The sequence below is a fragment of the Pristiophorus japonicus genome, chromosome 18 (genome assembly GCF_044704955.1).
Source record: "Pristiophorus japonicus isolate sPriJap1 chromosome 18, sPriJap1.hap1, whole genome shotgun sequence".
Taxonomy (NCBI): domain Eukaryota; kingdom Metazoa; phylum Chordata; class Chondrichthyes; family Pristiophoridae; genus Pristiophorus; species Pristiophorus japonicus.
In genome coordinates, this window is record NC_091994.1 from 68,058,705 (window position 1) to 68,077,028 (window position 18,324).

Genomic DNA, 18,324 nt, shown 5'->3' on the forward strand with positions numbered 1-18,324 from the left:
TTGCCATGAAGGAGTTCCGAGTAGAGCGCTTGCTTTGGGAGCCTTGTGTCTGGCACGCGAAAAGCCTGGCCTGCCCAGTGGAGCTGATCAAGTGTGGTCAGTGCTTCAATGCTGGGAATGTTGGCCCTTCCTGGATGCCACGCGAGCTCAGACTGCTGCCATCGCCGCTGGGTCAACCACAGTCCACCCGGGATCTCACGGCGTTGCAGCAGACCATCAATCTGTGGTCCAGCCGATTGGTGGGGATGCTGAGATGCTGCCCCGGGGGAGTGGCACTGGGTCAGTGGAGCAGGATTCTGCTGTACTCTCTCAGGATGACAGCATTTCTGAGCCCACCACTGCCAGTCTGCCATTGCACCTGTCGCTGCCTGTTACCCAGCCAGCCTAGACTGCCGTCGCCCAGCCTGAGGTGGTGCAACCTTCAGCCGGGTCTTCCAGGCCCAGAGCTGGTCGAGGGCATCCTGCAAGGCCATCTGTAGTCTCAGTCCTGACAAACAGTAGCCTTCCACCAGCCATGCTGTGGCCACAGGGGACATAAGAACATCAGAAATAGGAGCATGAGTAGACCATACGGCCCCTCGAGTCTGCTCCGCCATTTAATACTGTTATGTATGAAACATAGAAAATAGGTGCAGGATAAGGCCATTCGGCCCTTCGAGCCTGCACCATATGAATAAAGAGTCTGACCAGATACTGTGAGCTCAAAGTAAAGTGTGACCTTAGTCTTTTATTACAGGTCTCCAGAGTTGCTCTCCAGCCTCTGAGGCCTCCTTATGTACAGGTGCTCAGGATTGTGGGATCCCGTGGGACTCCAGGGGATGAGCCCTTTGGTGGTTAAACAAGGTATTTATAGGTTTACATATATAACAACACTCCCCCCCCAAAGTCAATCGTGTAACTATTTACAAGGTGAGTCGATCTGGGGCCTTTCTTTCCCTGGTTGATCGTCTTGTCCCGCTGTGTCGGTTGCCACTGGTGTGTGTATTGGGGAGTCACAAAAGGTAGGGTCTAATGTGGGTTGCTCAGGGTAGTCCATGAATCTGAGTTTGGTTTGGTCCAAGTGTTTCCTGTAGATGAGTCCATTAGAAAGTTTGACCCGAAACACCCTACTCCCCTCTTTGGCCATGACAGTGCCGGGAAGCCACTTGGGACCTTGTCCATTGTTCAACACAAATACAGGATCATTAATCTCAATGTCGCATGATATATTTGCGCTATCATGATATGTACTTTGTTGAAGCCGCCTACTCTCTACCTGTTGGTGGAGATCAGGGTGGACTAATGAGAGCCTTGTCTTAAGTGCCCATTTCATGAGCAATTCAGCGGGTGGAATCCCAGTGAGCGATTGGGGTCTCATATGGTAACTAAACAGGACTCGGGATAGGTGAGTCTGCAGTAAGCCTTCAGTTACCTTCTTCAAGCTCTGCTTGATTGTTAGCACTGCTCATTCTGCCTGACCAGTGGATGCAGGTTTGAACGGGGCAGATGTAACATGTTTGATCCCATTGTGGATCATGAATTCTTTGAACTCGGCACTGGTGAAACAAGTTGTCGCTCACAAGGATATAAGGCAGGCCATGTGTCCAAACATGGCCCACAGGGTTTCGGTGGTGGCAACGGACGTGCTTGCCGACATTATCTCATTCAATCCATTTGGAGTACGCATCTACGACCACTAGGAACATTTTACCTAAGAACGGGCCTGCATAGTCGACATGGACCCTAGACCACGGTTTGGAGGGTCAAGACCATAAACTTAGTGGCGCCTCCCTAGGTGCATTGCTTAACTGTGAACATGTGTTACATTTGTGCACGCAGGACTCTAAGTCCGCATCGATACCAGGCCACCACAAGTGGGATCTGGCTATCGCTTTCATCATTACAATGCCTGGATGGGTACTGTGGAGATCACTAATGAAAGTGTCCCTGCCCTTTTTGGGTACCACTACCCGATTATCCCACAGAAGGCAGTCTGCCTGTATAGACATCTCACCTTTGCGCCGCTGGTACGCTTTACCTCTTCCTGCATTTCTAATGGGACACTGGACTAGCTCCCGTGAAGCACACAGTTTTTTTACTGAGGACAGTAAGGGGTCCTGGCTCGTCCAAGTTCTAATCTGTCGGGCGGTAACTGGTGATTGCTCACTCTCGAATGCTTCCATTACCATGACTAAATCTGTGGGCTGTGCCATCTCCACCCCTGTGGTGGGCAATGGCAGCCTACTGAGAGCATCGGCACAGTTTTCTGTGCCTGGCCTGTGGCAGATGGCATAGTTGTATGCGGACAACATAAGTGCCCATCTCTGGATGTGGGCCGATTCATTCGTATTTATCCCCTTACTTTCAGAAAAGAGGGATATAAGTAGCTTATGGTCAGTTTCTAATTCAAATTTGAGCCCAAACAGATATTGATGCATTTTCTGTACCCCATAAACACACGCTAACGTTTCTTTTTCAATTATGCTGTAGATCCTCTCAGCCTTGGACAGACTTCTGGATGCATAAGCAACCGGTTGCAATTTCCCGGATTCATTAGTTTGTTGCAATACACACCCGACACCGTATGACGACGCATCACATGCTAGTACCAAACGCTTACATGGATCATACAACACAAGCAATTTGTTTGAGCAGAACAGTTTTCAAGCTTTTACAAAGGCATTTTCTTGGCTTTTACCCCATACCTACTCATCTCCTTTATGCAGTAAGGCATTCAGTGGTTCTAACAGTGTGCTGAGACCCAGTAAGAAGTTACCAAAGTAGTTCAGGAGTCCTAGAAACGACCGCAGCTCCATCACATTCTGTGGCCTCAGTATGTTCTCGATTGCCTCCGTCTTCGAATCGGTGAACCTGATGACATCCGCCGCGATTCTTCTCTCCAGAAACTCCACTTCAGGCGTCAGGAAAATGCACTTCGAGCGTTTTAACCTGAGCCTCACGTGGTTAAGCCGACTAAGAACCTCCTCCAGGTTCTGCAGATGCTCGACTGTGTCCCGACCTATAACCAAGATGTTGTCCTGGAAGACCACGGTGCACAGGACCAACTTCAGCAAGCTTTCCATGTTTCTCTGGAAAATCGCCGCGGCTGATCGAATCCCAAATGGGCATCTGTTGTAAATGAAGAGACCTTTGTGCGTGTTGATGCAGGTGTGGCCCTTCGATGATTCCTCCAGCTCCTGCGTCATGTAGGCTGAGGTCAAGTCCAGCTTCGTGAATGTCTTTCCTCCCACCAGCGTCGCAAAAAGGTCATCTGCCTTTGGTAGTGGGTATTGTTCTTGCAGGGAGAAACTTTGTAATCACCACAGATTCTGACGATTCTCCGTTGAGGACAGGAACAATCGGACTGGCCCACTCGTTGAATTCAATCGGCGAAATGATCTTGTTGCAGCCGGTCCAACTCGATCTCCACCCTCTCTCTCATCATGTACGGTACTGCTCTCGCCTTGTGATGGATGGGTTGCGCCCCCGGAATTAGATGGATCTGCACTTTTGCTCCTTGGAACTTCCCGATGCCTGGTTCGAACAGCGAAGGGAATTTATTTAAGACCTGGGCACATGAAGTGTCGTCGACGGACGAGAGCGCTCGGATATCGTCCACAGCCAGCTCCTGCCGAGCAGCATGGGGCCATCGCCGGATACCACCCAGAGTGGTAGTTTGTGCACCGCTCCATCGTAGGAGACTTTTATGGTAGCACTGGCGATTACAGGAATCAGTTCCTTTGTGTACATTCTCAGTTTAGTGTGAATGGGAGTCAGGACTGGCTTTGAGGCCTTGCTGCACCACAATTTATTGAAAGTCTTTTTGCTCAGAATGGACTGGCTCGCGCCCGTGTCCAGCTCCATTGACACCGAAAGTCCATTTAATTCAACCTTCAGCATTATCGGGGGACATTTTGTGGTAAATGTGTGCATCCCATATACCTCTGCCTCCTCGGGCTGAGGCTCTAGTTCGTTGTGATCTGCCGTGGATCTGTCCTCCTCTGCAATATAGTGATTTGCAGGATTAGCAGGGTTTGCAGCTCACCTGCACATACGTTGGAGGTGACCCATTGTTCCACAGCTCTTGCAAACGTATCCTTTGAAGTGGCATGAATGGAAATGATGATCACCCCCACAGTGCCAACAAGGTGTTAATGGCCTAGCACTCATCACCCTTGATGGTGGACTCTGAGACATCTGCGGACGTGCAGCTGCAGGTATGTGTGACCTGCCCTGTACATTGCAATTTGAAAACAACATTACTTTGTTCATAGCACTTGTAGCAGCACCCGTATGCTGAGTGATTTGCTTGGTATTGTCACTGGTGGCAATGAACACCTGGACTATCGCTATGGCTTTACTCAAGATTTGGGTCTCTACAGGCAAAAGTTTGCGAAGTATCACTTCATGGCCAATGCCAAGTACAAAGAAGTCCCTGAGCATGTGCTCCAAATGTCTTATAAATTCGCAATGTCCTGCAAGGCGTCTTAGCTCGGCGAAATAGCTCGCTACTTCCTGGCCTTCAGCCCTTTTGTACGTGTAGAACCGGCACCTCACCATCAGGACGCTTTCCTCTGGGTTAAGATGCTCCCGGACCAGTGTGCACAAAACATCATATGATTTCTCTGTGGGTTTCGCTGGAGCAAGCAGATTTTTCATGAGGCCATACGTTGGTTCCCTGCAACGATGAGGAGAATCGCCCTTCATTTGGCAGCGTTCGCTTCTCCTTCCAGTTGGCTACGAAATATTGGTCAAGTCGCTTCACGAAGGTTTCCCAATTATCTCCCTCCAAAAATTTCTCCAGGATGCCCACTGTTCACTGCATTGTTGCGGTGGAGTTTGTCATCTGTATCTCATCGCCAGTTGTTATGTATGAATAAAGTGTCTGACCAGATACTGTGAGCTCAAAGTAAAGTGTGACCTTAGTCTTTTATGCCAGGTTTCCAGAGTGCCTCTCCAGCCTGTGAGACCTCCTTATGTACATGTGCTCCCAAGCGATTGTGGGATCCGTTGGGACTCCAGGTGATAAGCCCTCTGGTGGTTAAACAAGGTATTTTCAGGTTTACAGATATAACAAATACGATCATGGCTGATCTGATAATGGACTCAGGTCCACTTTCGTGCCCGCTCCCCATTACCCCTTATTCCGTTATCGGTTAAGAAGCTGTCTATCTCTGTCTTAAATTTATTCAATGATCCAGCTCCACAGCTCTCTGAGGCAGCGAATTCCACAGATTTACAATCCTCTGAGAGAAGAAATTCCTCCTCTTCTCAGTTTTAAATAGGCGGCCCCTTATTCTATTATGTCCCCTTGTTCTAGTCTCCCCCATCAGTGGAAACATCTTCTCTGCATCTACCTTGTCAAGCTCTCTCATAATCTTATACATTTCAATAAGATCAACTCTTATTCTTCTGAATTCTAATAAGTAGAGGCCCAACCTTCTCAACCGTTCCTCATAATTCAACCCCTTCATCTCCGGAATCAATCCAGTGAACCTTCTCTGAACTGCCTCCAAAGCAAGTATATCCTTTCGTAAATATGGAAACCAAAAGTGCACGCAGTATTCCAGGTGTGGCCTCACCAATATCCTGTACAGTTGTAGCAAGACTTCCCTGCTTTTATAGTCCATCCCCTTTACAATAAAGGCCAAGATTCCATTGGCCTTCCTGATCACTTGCTGTACCTGCATACCATCCTTTTGTGTTTCATGCACAAGTACCCCCAGGTCCTGCTGCACTGCGGCACGTTGCAATCTTTCTCCATTTTTTCTGCCAAAGTGCATGACCTCACAATTTCCAACATTACACACACACTGCGGAGGAGCTCTAGATTATTCCAATGAGGAGAAAAGACTTTAAGAGAAGGAAATAAGGGATGGTATCAAATTGAAAACAAGGGCATACAATGTGGCCAAGATTAGCGGGAGGCCAGATAGTAAGAGTTTCTACAGCTACATAAAAAGGAAAAGAGTGGCTAAAGTAAATGTTGGTCCCCTAGAGCATGAGACTGGGCAATTAACAATGAAGAATGGGGAAATGGAAGAGACGTTGAACAAACATTTTGTATCGGTCTTCATGGTAGAAGTCATTAAAAACATCGCAATAGTGGATAATCAAAGGGAGGGAGGGAGGAACTTAATCACTATCACTAAAGAAGTAGTACTAGGTAAACTAATGGTACTAAAGGTGGACAAGTCCCCTGGACCTAATGGCCTGCATCCTAGGGTCTTAAAAGAAGTGGCTGCAGAGATAGTGGATGCATTGGGTTGTAATCTACCAAAATTCCCTGGATTCTGGGGAGGTCCCAGCGGTTTGGAAAACCGCAAATGTAACGCCCCTGTTTAACAAAGAAGGCAGACAAAAAGCAGGTAACTATAGATCGGTTAGCCTAACATCTGTCGTTTGGAAAATGCTGGAGTCCATTATTAAGGATGCAGTAGCAGGACATTTGGAAAAGCATGATTCAATCAAGCAGAGTCAGCATGGTTTTATGAAAGGGAAATCATGTTTGACAAATTTGCTGGCATTCATTGAGGATGTAACAAGCAGGGTGGATATAGGGAAACCAGTGGAACTTGAACAAATTGAACAATTTTAGTCCTTCCTTGCTGCCGACTCCTGCAATCGCTGACCTGACCCTGCGATCCTCCGCCCACAGCCCCCCCATGATCTCCCTATGCTCTTCCAGCCCCAAGCCAGCCAGCCCCGATATCCCCTTGCTCAGTACCTGTACCATCCAATTTAATGTGACCACCCCTTGTCTAGAAAAATCCCTTATCCAGAACAGGCCAGGTCCTGCGGGTTACAGATAAGGGTGGTTCAACCAGTACTTGCACTGGAGGTTGTTCAGAGAAGGTTCATTAGGTTGATTCCAGAGGTGAGGGGGTTGACTTATGAAGATAGGTTGAGTAGGCTGAGCCTATACGTATTGGAGTTCAGAAGAATGAGAGGAGATCTTATCGAAACATACAGGGATAGCGGATGCATTGGTTGTAATTTACCAAAATTCCCTGGATTCTGGGGAGGTCCCAGCAGATTGGAAAACTAAAATGTAACGCCCATATTTAAAAAAGGAGGCAGACAAAAAGCAGGAAACTATAAACCAGTTAGCCAAACATCTGTGGTTGGGAAAATGTTGGAGTCCATTATTAAAGAAGCAGTAGCAGGATATTTGGAAAAGCATAATGCAGTCAGGTAGAGTCAGCATGGATTTATGAAGGGGAAGTCATGTTTGACAAATTTGCTGGAATTCTTTGAGGATGTAACAAGCAGGGTGGATAAAGGGGAACCAGTGGATGTGGTGTATTTGGACTTCCAGAAGACATTTGTCAAGGTGCCACATAAAAGGTTACTGCACAAGATAAAAGTTCACGGGGTTGGGGGTAATATATTAGCATGAATAGAGGATTGGCTAACTAACAGAAAACAGAGAGTCGGGATAAATGGTTCATTCTTGGGTTGGCAACCAGTAACTAGTGGGGTGCCGCAGGGATCAATGCTGGGACCGCAACTATTTACAATCTATATTAATGACTTGAAAGAAGGGACTGAGTGTAACGTAGCCAAATTTGCTGACGATACAAAGATGGGAGGAAAAGCAATGTGTGAGGAGGACACAAAAAATCTGCAAAAGGACATAGACTGGCTAAGTGAGTGGGCAAAAATTTGTATAATTTTGGAAAGTGTGAGGTTATGCACATTGGCAGAAAAAATCAAAAAGCAAGTTATTATTTAAATGGAGAAGAATTGCAAAGTGCTGTGGTACAGCGGGATCTGGGGGTCCTGGTGCATGAAACACAAAAGGATAGTATGCAGGTACAGCAAGTGATCAGGAAGGCCAATGGAATCTTGGCTTTATTGCAAAGCGGATGGAGTATAAAAGCAGGGAAGTCTTGCTACAGTTATACAGGGTATTGTAAGGGGTGGTCCCAGGGGTCAGATTCACCTCTGACCTTCTGAGCAGTTTGAATCGCTCCCATTCCCTGGGTTCTAGACTCTGGATTTATTTGGGGGATGTGACAAAGTGCAAGAGACAACTGGTTTGGTGCAAAAGAACTTTGATTTTATTAAAGACAAGAAAATACAATGTCAAACTTATAATAAAGAACAGTACATCACACATTCAAAGGGGTTACAGTGAATAATACACCTCCCATCTCCCAGTACCTAACACTGACTAGATTAGACTCCAGAGCAAACAGGGAATATGCTTACCAATCCTTTACTGGTAGTTAGCGATGGTTCGTGATTTCGGGGTTCGCTGGATTCTGTAGATTCTGCTTGCCGTACCCCGAACACGGAGAAGACTTCTTACTGCACAATCTTCAGTTGGGTGGTGTGCGCTGAGGCGGTAGGGTGCATTTTGGACTTATGGGGTAAGTACCCGTTTTCTTTCGTTAGAAATAGGTTTCAAAGTCTTTTTAAATAATGTTTTCACCTGTTGGTAGTCAGGCCTAGGTTGTAGAGTGGAAACTTTCGATTCTTCGGTTTCTTCCTCGTGGAGTTTTATTTCAAAGTTGGTTGATCGCGGTGCTTTTGGTGATACCACGTTGGCTGTGGTCGGTTGCTGCCACGATGGTGATGTTCTTCCTTCCTTTTCAATTTCAGGATGTCGAAGCTGGAGAAGTTAGTTACAACTGCTGCGGTGGACTCTCTCCCTTCTTGATGCTCTATGATGCTAGGCTGCTGTGTGCATACCTTCTACTAAGCATCCCTAGCAGTGTCTCCTGAGGAAGTAGCAACTGCATGGCATGCATCAGCAAGCATACCTTTTGTTAAAGCAGGACCCAGTTATACTTTTGGAGCTGTTCTAATCTTCGTGCCAAATCAGTCCAAATACTTTATTTAATTTTGACGGGCCGGATATTTCTTTGTCATATTTTGGCGGGCTCATTAAAAGTTAATCTGTCTCGGATGTGTCGATCATTTAAATCTGTTTCTTGATGGAAATATTAGCTTGGTATTTACAATGTCTGTCTGTGCTTGGGTTTTGCATGTGGGCTGGATGTGCCTTTGTTATTATGCATATGCTGGAATGGCTTTCCAGATTCAGGTTGATGGATGGCTATTTTGGGATTGATTATTGCTATGTTAATGTCTCCTGTGGAGAAGGGTTTTCGAATGTCCACAATTCTCCAGACAATTTACTTTAGTTTCAATACCCCCGACAGCTTCAATACTCAAACTGGCTTCTTTGCAGGATAGTTATCCTTTAGTTCTTTGGCCCTGCTCACACAGACTCAATATGACTTGTAAAATCCCAAATTCGATTAAAATTTATAGTTTCTTCCATGTACACTTTAGGATTTAAAACTTTCTGGTAGATAGTTCCAAATTAAATTTCCTTTCCAATGAGTCCAAACACTGGGGGGGTTCCCACAAATTTTGCAACCCTTCAATCCCCCCGTGACACTCTACACACTTGAGTGTCATGCTCGGTGAGCAAAGTTCCTGATTTCCCGAGAGTCAATCTTCCCTGTATTTACTGAGCTAAAATTTTAACGTGCATCCCCCTTTGAAATGCAATGCAGTTTATAGGCAAATACAGTCATTACAATTCGGTTACAGCATAGAGGGTGTCCGACATCCCTCCATCACTCTGTTTTCACAATAAAATAAAGGTATATAGTCAAACACAATTTTAAGTACAGTAAAATAAAGGTACATAGTCAAACACATTTTTAAGTAACATTCTTACAACACTCGATTTCTGTGTTTTTACAGCAGGTAAGCTTAAAACAAATCAAACATGGCAGTATGGTGTCACCCCTCCCTGCGCGATCCCCAAGTTTGGCCAGGGAGCATACAGCACCCTTTGGTGCCTGACCTGACGGCCTCTGCGTTTCACTCGACAAGTGAGACACCATAAGTAAAGAATAATCGCGAGTTGACAGACAACCGAAATGTGGGAAGTTATTCTGATCCCGGCAGGAACTTTTTTATTTCTGGAAAGGTCCCACCAAGGTGGAATTGTGATCTCTCGAATCTTTCTCCCTATCCCAATTGTTTTCTGTTCTAGAATATAGAAATGTTTTTGTGAGATTACTACAGCTGCTAGCAGAGCGGTAAGATGTTCAGGTAGAGGGGGAATTGCATAGCCAAAATGTGTAACATAATCCTGCAGGTTTGTGATGTTTTCTCTCACAGTGAGGTGGACAGTGGAGGGTTCAGGAATGGGGACAATCTGTTCCTGGGCCACTTGAACTGATGCCTCAGGTTTGAAGCAAAAACTGCTGTCACTTACCGGACACCAGAAGTGTCCATGTTGGTAGTGGGGCGCACTGGTGGTGACACAATATGTCCCAGCCCCTATGTATGTTACCTGTGGAGGGACATGGTCTTGTGCCATTACCTCCATGGTACAGTTAATAGGCTGTGCACCAGCAGCTTTAAACCCACACTGTGACTTTGAATGGGCACTCAAGTGCTGGGGACACAGTATTACATGTGCACCCCGGCTCCGGCATCCGGAGAGGTCAGTACCCGTTACAGCGTGCTCCCACTTTATGACATCGGGTGGGACCGCTGTGAAACGAATGTGTGCACCTCCCTGAATAACTCCAATGTTCTCCACACGGTATACCGGTGCGGGTCGGGCTGTCCCACCCATGACCGGCATCCTTAATACTATCCCCATGATGGTGTGGTTAGATCTCCCACAGTCTACTGGGACAGGGTAGGCTTCAGAAGCTAGGCGGAACTGGTACGGGCTTAGTGAATTGCTGCAAGAGTGGAGGGCTGCGAGGTGCTTGCTACTGATCCAGGAGGGGATTAAACCTTGTTTGAAATCCTCCAGGTTGTTGCGGCCCTCGCCCAACAACCATGCCCCATACAGCATGCACACCTCATTCTGTGCAGCCTGGTCGGAAGCGTTCCTATCCTCCCATATGAGTGCATTCAGTGTCTGTGCATGTTTTTCCAGCTCAGCCACAATTTCCTTTAAATGGACCGTCATAGCCTGGTCCTCGTGTAGCTCTGAGCCTACTACTGTGTTTTCTGCTTTCAAGATCTTTCTCAATTGGTTCTTTAGACTATTTATCTGTGTTTGCAGTTATATATCATCTAGGCTATTTATCACAGAGGATCCTGTATTATATGCAGTAAAAATGTCGTTCAAGCTTCCCCTTCTAGGTTTCCCAGTGCCCATGGTGTCCCTAGCGTGTAGGGTGTATAGATCTGCTTTGTCTACATTCCCAAAGTCTAACTCGTAAATTTCTTGAACATTTCTCTAAGTAGGGCCTGGTATAGCTGCTCTGTTTCTTTCGGGCACCATGCAGGTAAGTGTACCTCGGTAAAGTTTAAAGTAACCGAAGCTACTGCATAGTGTACCCCCTGCTAGAACAACTTTCGGTCAGTACCAATACTAATCCGTTCCCTGGTCCCTTGGTGGTGGTAGGACACCTTTCTATTATTGTTCGCACTGGCGGTGTCGTGGGCAGGGGTTTCTTCATGTGTGCTCTTAGTTCGGTGGCGTTAATTGGGAGTGGGGAGTGTGGGACCGCACACCCATGTTGGCTGGAATCCCACCCTATCCCTTCCTCCTCATCTTGCCATTGCCTGGCGAAGGCGATTGATATGCCTGCAGGACAGATCTCCTCTGACCCCCACATGCAGACGTAAATTCCCTGTTCAGACTCCCACCACTTGTTCCAACACATCTTCACTCCTCCCCATGTCCCCGTGATGGTACAGTACATGTCGTTACCAAGTCTTTCCCGCGTCCTTGCTCAGCTTTCTGAGTCACCACCATCTACCCAGGGGAATCTTTCCTTTACAAGTCAAACATACAATTTTTCCCTCCATAACACTGACCTGCGCAGCAACGATCCGTATCCTGGGGCAATGAACGGAAGCCTCCCCATAGGTAAACCCTTCCTGGCTGGAGTCACGAGTGGAGTTAGACCCCAACCACCCTGGCCACCTCCCTTCGTGGGCATAAACGACGAGCTCTTCCACACCCGGTGTGCCACCCCCTCTAGTCACGATCGGTGCTCTCTCTCCCGAGCACCCATAGATGAGGGATTCTTCCACGTCTCCTCGGCCGCCGCTGCTCATCCTTATCAAGGCGAGCAGGAACAGGACACTTCTCATGTTGTTCTCCCTCGTGTAGGGGCACATAAAACAGATTGTCCAGCCCTGAGAAAAACTCTCTGGCTTGACAAAAGGTGAACGAATTCAAAATAGGGCTCATTTCTTCTCAGACACATTTAAGTCTTTAATCGACTAGCTGTCTTATCCAGTTACCGTCTGTTTTTAACGTTAATCTTAGCCATTTTATTCTTATCGTTCTTGCAGTGCTTCTTTTACTGCCTACAAGATGGGGTCTTTCCTTTCCCCAATAACTAGTACATATGTCACTATCATTATACAGATAATCCTGCACTACGCTAAATCCTTACTACACATACTTTAATCACATTGTGCTATTTCTAAACATCTGCCACCCGTCTCCGGGTGGCCAGGTTAATTCCTGTTCTTATCCTTTCTTCTCTGGCCTCCGGGTTTCCAGCGGGGCCGGTAGTAAGTCGGCCTGTACCGCAGGACCTGGAGTGTCCTGACCGGAGGTGGGTCTGAGTCCCACACTATTGGGGGAACGTCCCCTCCAGTGGTACAGCATACCGCTCCTTTGGGGCTGGCTGCATGGTTCATTTCATCTCCTGGGGGTTTTACCTGGTTGAGGGCCACGGGCTGGGGACTCCCAATTGGTGGCTGGCCCACCATTATCTCTTCTGGGCTACCGCCTGAGGCTACCGGCTGGGGGTCCCTGCTCGCAGGCTGGTCCCTGATCTTAGGTACCCCTTTGCGGCTGGTCCCTCTCCCGGGGCTGAACCGCTTGAATTGGGGCGCTGGTGACCACGGTGCCTTAGGCCGTGGCGTGCGGAGACTCCTTCTTAAGGCTCTGACAACTGGGGGTGCATCCGAATCACAAATGATTGGGGGGATAGCTCCTCCAGTGACACAGTCCACCGCCTCTCTGGGTGCAGTCTGTGGGTCTGCCATGTCCACTGTGGGATTACCACAGTCGGGGGCTGCTGGCTGAGGATCCCTGTCTTTAGCACGGTTCCCTGTTTTTGGTTATCTCTCACGTTTAGCTGTTATCCCGGGTGGAAAAGCTTGGACTGGTTTTTGTGGAACCACTTTGTATGGCGGGGCATTTGCATGGCATAGACCATGGGGCTTGCCTTGTCAACAATGTGGTACGGTCCCATGTACAGTGTCGCAAAAGCCCCTACTCTAGCGTAGTTCCGTACCATGACCTGGTCTCCTATCTCCCACTCGTGGTGTTTGCGGGGTTCTAGCAGCAGTCGGTTGCTCCGATGCTGTTTTCCAATGTTGTTAGCAGCCTGCCAGTGAATCTGTTTAAGGTGTTCAAACAGGTTCCTGACAGAGCTGTCCTGCTCGCTTCCCAAAGCTGACCTTCCATGAGCACCGGGGCTAATACATGGGTGGGGGTTCGTATGGCTTTGCCGGTCATGAGCTCGTACGGGGAGTACCCGGTGCTCTTTGACTGGCTGGCCTGGATCCCCATGAGGACGAGTGGTAGGACCTCTACCCACCGCTTGGGTGAGTCCCCTGTCTCTTTACACAACCTTTCTTTTATAGTGCAGTTTAAACACTTCAGAGGCTCGGATGACTGCGGGTTGTGGGCGACATGCCATTTCCCTTTGATGCCGAGCACCTTAAGAGTCTCCTGCATCACCTGCCCGGTGAATTGACTCCCATGGTCAGACTCCACGTATTGTGGTAGTCCCCATCGGGAGAACACTTCCCTGACCAGGATCCTAGCTGTTCCCAGAGCAGTAGCTGTTCGGCATGGGAAGGCTTCCACCCAGTTGGTGAATACGTACACCAATACTAGGCAGTACTTAGAGCCTCCCTGAGCGGTGGGTAGGGGCCCGTTGTAATCGGCCAGGGTCCCTCGACCCTCCTGATATGTCCCATAGACACTTTTCTTTTCTGAGGGTCGGGGTTGTTGGCCGTGCACACCAGACAGCTAGCATAGAACTCGCGGACGTCTTCCCTGAGTCCTGGCCACCACCCTGCTTGTTCTACTCATTACCAAGTGGTCTCAGGTCCGGGGTGTCCTGCTCCTGGACCCTCGTGGGCCAGCTGGAGGAATTCTCTCCGGTGTTGTTGCGGTACTACCAATTGCACCCCCGCCGAACAGCATGCCTTCTTTAATGGCAATTGCTGCGGTGCCGTACGGGCCGTCTATCCTTTCCCCTTTAGCTGGCGTGTTCAGGACAGTTTTGAGGACGGGGTCTTGGGTCTGAACCGTTTTCAGGTCCGGGGGCCTGCCCTTCCTGTCGTCCCAATCCTGCCCCTGACTGCTGCGATGGGGCCTGGGTTGTACGGATCCGAGAGCTTGCCCGTGCGGGCTCCCTGCTTGGCCAACATGTCAGCCTGCTGGTTTCCCTCGCTACGGGGTTCAGTGGTGGAATGTGCCTTCACTTTATGTATATAGATCTTCTCTTCCTCCCCCACGGCTGTCATGATCTTTTCCTGTAAGGGCTTAATTGCCAGGCATCTCCCGTATGCGGACGTGTATCCGCGACGGGACCAGATAGCCAGGTACTCTGTACACGAATTGCATGTGAACATACTATGCGAGCATATCGTGTATGGGGTAGGGAATTCTTCGGAGTATGTGAGCACGTATACCACCGCTGACAGTTCAGCATGCTGGGCACTCATGGGGAGTTTAATCGCCAGGGCAATGCCTGCCTCGGGGTCATAAACTCCGCAGCCTGTGAGTCGTTCACCTGCAGAAAGCATGCTTGAACCAGCCACATAGATCTCTCGGCCTGTGGGGTGTATACCAGCCCGAAAGCCTATGTTAATTTCCCATATCCCTTCTACGGAATACCGATGGGCTGTCCCTGGATAGATCACGTTGGTTGTGAGTCTTGGCTCGCAGAGATGCTTTACCCTTAGGTCCATCTGAGAGAGGAGCAGAGTCCAGCGAGCAATGCAGCCACTGCTCACCGTCCCGTCCTTGATTCTCCCATCCAGGAGCATTTGGGTGGGCGTATGGTGGGTAAGGAGTGTGATAGGGGACCCCACCGTGTAAAGATCAGTGATCTTTTCACAGCCCAGTGAGTGGACAGGAGTTGCCGCTCACGGTTGGAGTATCCCTTCTCCACATCCGTGAGTATCCTGGAGGCGTAGACCACTGGTCTCAGCCGGCCGTGCCGCTCTTGGAGCAGTACTGCGCTCAGGCTGTCCCCACTGGCTGCTACCTCCAGGAAAAACTCTTTACCCCCATCGATGGCCCCTAGAGCTGGCGCGGTCTGCAGGTCTTTCTTGAGTTGGATAAATGCTGCCTCGCAACCTTTGTCCCATTCCCACTGCACTCCCTTGTGTAGGAGTCGGAGCAGAGGGGCTGCAGGGGCTGCATAATCCTCAATGAAATCTCTGCAGTACCCGGTTAGCCCGAGAAAAGATCTTTCTCCTGTTACTGTGTTGGGGGCGGGTGACTTCTGCACTGCTTCCCTTCTAGCTTTGTCAATGGCTCTCTCCCCAGCGCGCACAGCCAGTCCCAGGAATTTTACTTCCTTCAGGCCGATCTGTGCCTTCTTGGGGTTTACTTTAAATCCCTCTTCTTTCAGCAGCTCCAGCAGCTCAGCCAGCAGTGGGCCATGCTCCTCCCCCTCATCGGTGAACAGGAGCAGGTCATCTACATACTGTACTAGCTGCTGGGGCCTGCTGAAGCTCTTTAAACAGTTGGCCATACACTGATGGAAAATGCTAGGGTTGTTGTGGAAACCCTGAGGGAGACAGTTCCAAGTGTATTGCTGACCTTTAAAGGTAAAAGCAAACTTGTACTGGTCTTCCCTTCTTAAAGGTATGGACCAGAACCCGTTGGAAATATCCAGCACCGTGTAGGTGGTCGCGGAGGCTGGGATACTTCCAATGAAGTTGGCGATGGCAGCAACAGTGGGTGCACAGGCGGGGATGTTACGGTTGAGTACTCGATAGTCCACCGTGGCTCTCCAGGAGTAGGAGTAAATGGGTACTTTTCAGAATGGCAGGCGGTGACTAGTGGGGTACCGCAAGGTTCTGTGCTGGGGCCCCAGCTGTTTACATTGTACATTAATGATTTGGATGAGGGGATTAAATGTAGTATCTCCAAATTTGCGGATGACACTAAGTTGGGTGGCAGTGTGAGCTGCGAGGAGGATGCTATGAGGCTGCAGAGCGACTTGGATAGGTTAGGTGAGTGGGCAAATGCATAGCAGATGAAGTATAATGTGGATAAATGTGAGGTTATCCACTTTGGTGGTAAAAACAGAGAGACAGACTATTATCTGAATGGTGACAGATTAGGAAAAGGGGAGGAGCAACGAGACCTGGGTGTCATGGTACATCAGTCATTGAAGGTTGGCATGCAGGTACAGCAGGCGGTTAAGAAAGCAAATGGCATGTTGGCCTTCATAGCGAGGGGATTTGAGTACAGGGGCAGGGAGGTGTTGCTACAATTGTACAGGGCCTTGGTGAGGCCACACCTGGAGTATTGTGTACAGTTTTGGTCTCCTAACCTGAGGAAGGACATTCTTGCTATTGAGGGAGTGCAGCGAAGGTTCACCAGACTGATTCCCGGGATGGCGGGACTGACCTATCAAGAAAGACTGGATCAACTGGGCTTGTATTCACTGGTGTTCAGAAGAATGAGAGGGGACCTCATAGAAACGTTTAAAATTCTGATGGGTTTAGACAGGTTAGATGCAGGAAGAATGTTCCCAATGTTGGGGAAGTCCAGAACCAGGGGTCACAGTCTTAGGATAAGGGGTAAGCCATTGAGGACCGAGATGAGGAGAAACTTCTTCAACCAGAGAGTGGTGAACCTGTGGATTTTTCTACCACAGAAAGTTGTTGAGGCCAATTCACTAAATATATTCAAAAAGGAGTTAGATGTAGTCCTTACTACTGGGGGGATCAAGGGGTATGGCGAGAAAGCATGAATGGGGTACTGAAGTTGCATGTTCAGCCATGAACTCATTGAATGGCGGTGCAGGCTAGAAGGGCCGAATAGCCTACTCCTGCACCTATTTTCTATGTTTCTATGTCTATGTTTCTATGTAGTTGTCCGGTTTCTTAACTGGCCACAACGGAGAGTTCACATCGGGAGCTATTGGTCTCAATATCCCCTGTTTAACCAGCGAACCCAAGGCTGTTTCCATGTCTGCCTCCGCCTCCCTGGGGAAGTTATACTGTTTCTGCGGTCGGGTCATGGGGTCCCCATCTATGCTAACCTCGACCCCGTTTATCCTTCCACAGTCATGTTTGTAAGTGGCAAAAGCTGCAAGGTTTTTCCTCACATATTCTTGGTACTCCATCGGAGTGTTACTGACCAGTGATTCAAGGTCGTGGCCCTCCTTTGGCTTCATGGTACACACCGTCTATTTTTTCCGTTTTTCTGGGATAACCACCACCTCACTCTCCTGTCCCGTACATATTGATCCTGAAAGACAGTGGTTTCTTAAATCCACTAGGATCCCGTGGCCTAGGATGAAGTCAGCCCCCAGGATCCCCCTCCCTTCTTGCTCCCACTTCATCAGGACACAAGTCCACTTGGTGTGGAGTGTTCCTAAACGAATAGAGAGCGGAATGGAGAATGAGCTAGCCTGTGAAACCCACCAAGCTGTAGGGGACCTCGTTAGACAGAGGTGAGGCGGCGGGGTGAGCTGCATAGACAAAGGTGCTTGAGGCACAGGTGTCCAGCAGGTAAGTCCCTTTCACCTTTTCCACTTCCATCTGAACAGTCGGTCTCCCCCACGCATCATACTCGAGGGAACACAGGTGGACAGGCTGTGCCTGTCCTAGTCACTGTTTTGGCTGGGAGGGGGCAGGTGGGACCCCGGTACCGGTGGCGGTGGCTACCCTCCCAGGGCCATCTAACATGGCTCGGACCGCAGTCATGAATGTGTCAAACATGTGGGGAGCGACTGGCTTCTCGGTCTTGGTCGTTTGGGCAGGGGCTGGAGAATTCTTCCCTGCGCTACTCTTCCATGGATTCCTACAATCCTTTCTCCATTGCCCATTCTTTCCGCACCCGAAACAGGTACATTTTATATCAGAGGGGTTGCCCCCCTCGTGGCACCATTCCCTCTTATCCTGACTAGGTTTGATTTCGTGGACCCTTCCCTTGGGTGGGTGCTCTTCCGTTCCCCTGCCGTTCCGGTAGGCTAGGGTCAGTTGCCTGACCACTCCCTGCTCGGTGGCCTGGGGATCTCTCGGGTCAAACCAGGCCTCAGCCTTTGCTCTTATTCGTGGCAAACTGTTTGCCACCAGGCTTCGGAGCCAGTGGGCTCTCTTGTCCCGGTTTAGGTGATTCCGGTTGAGGTC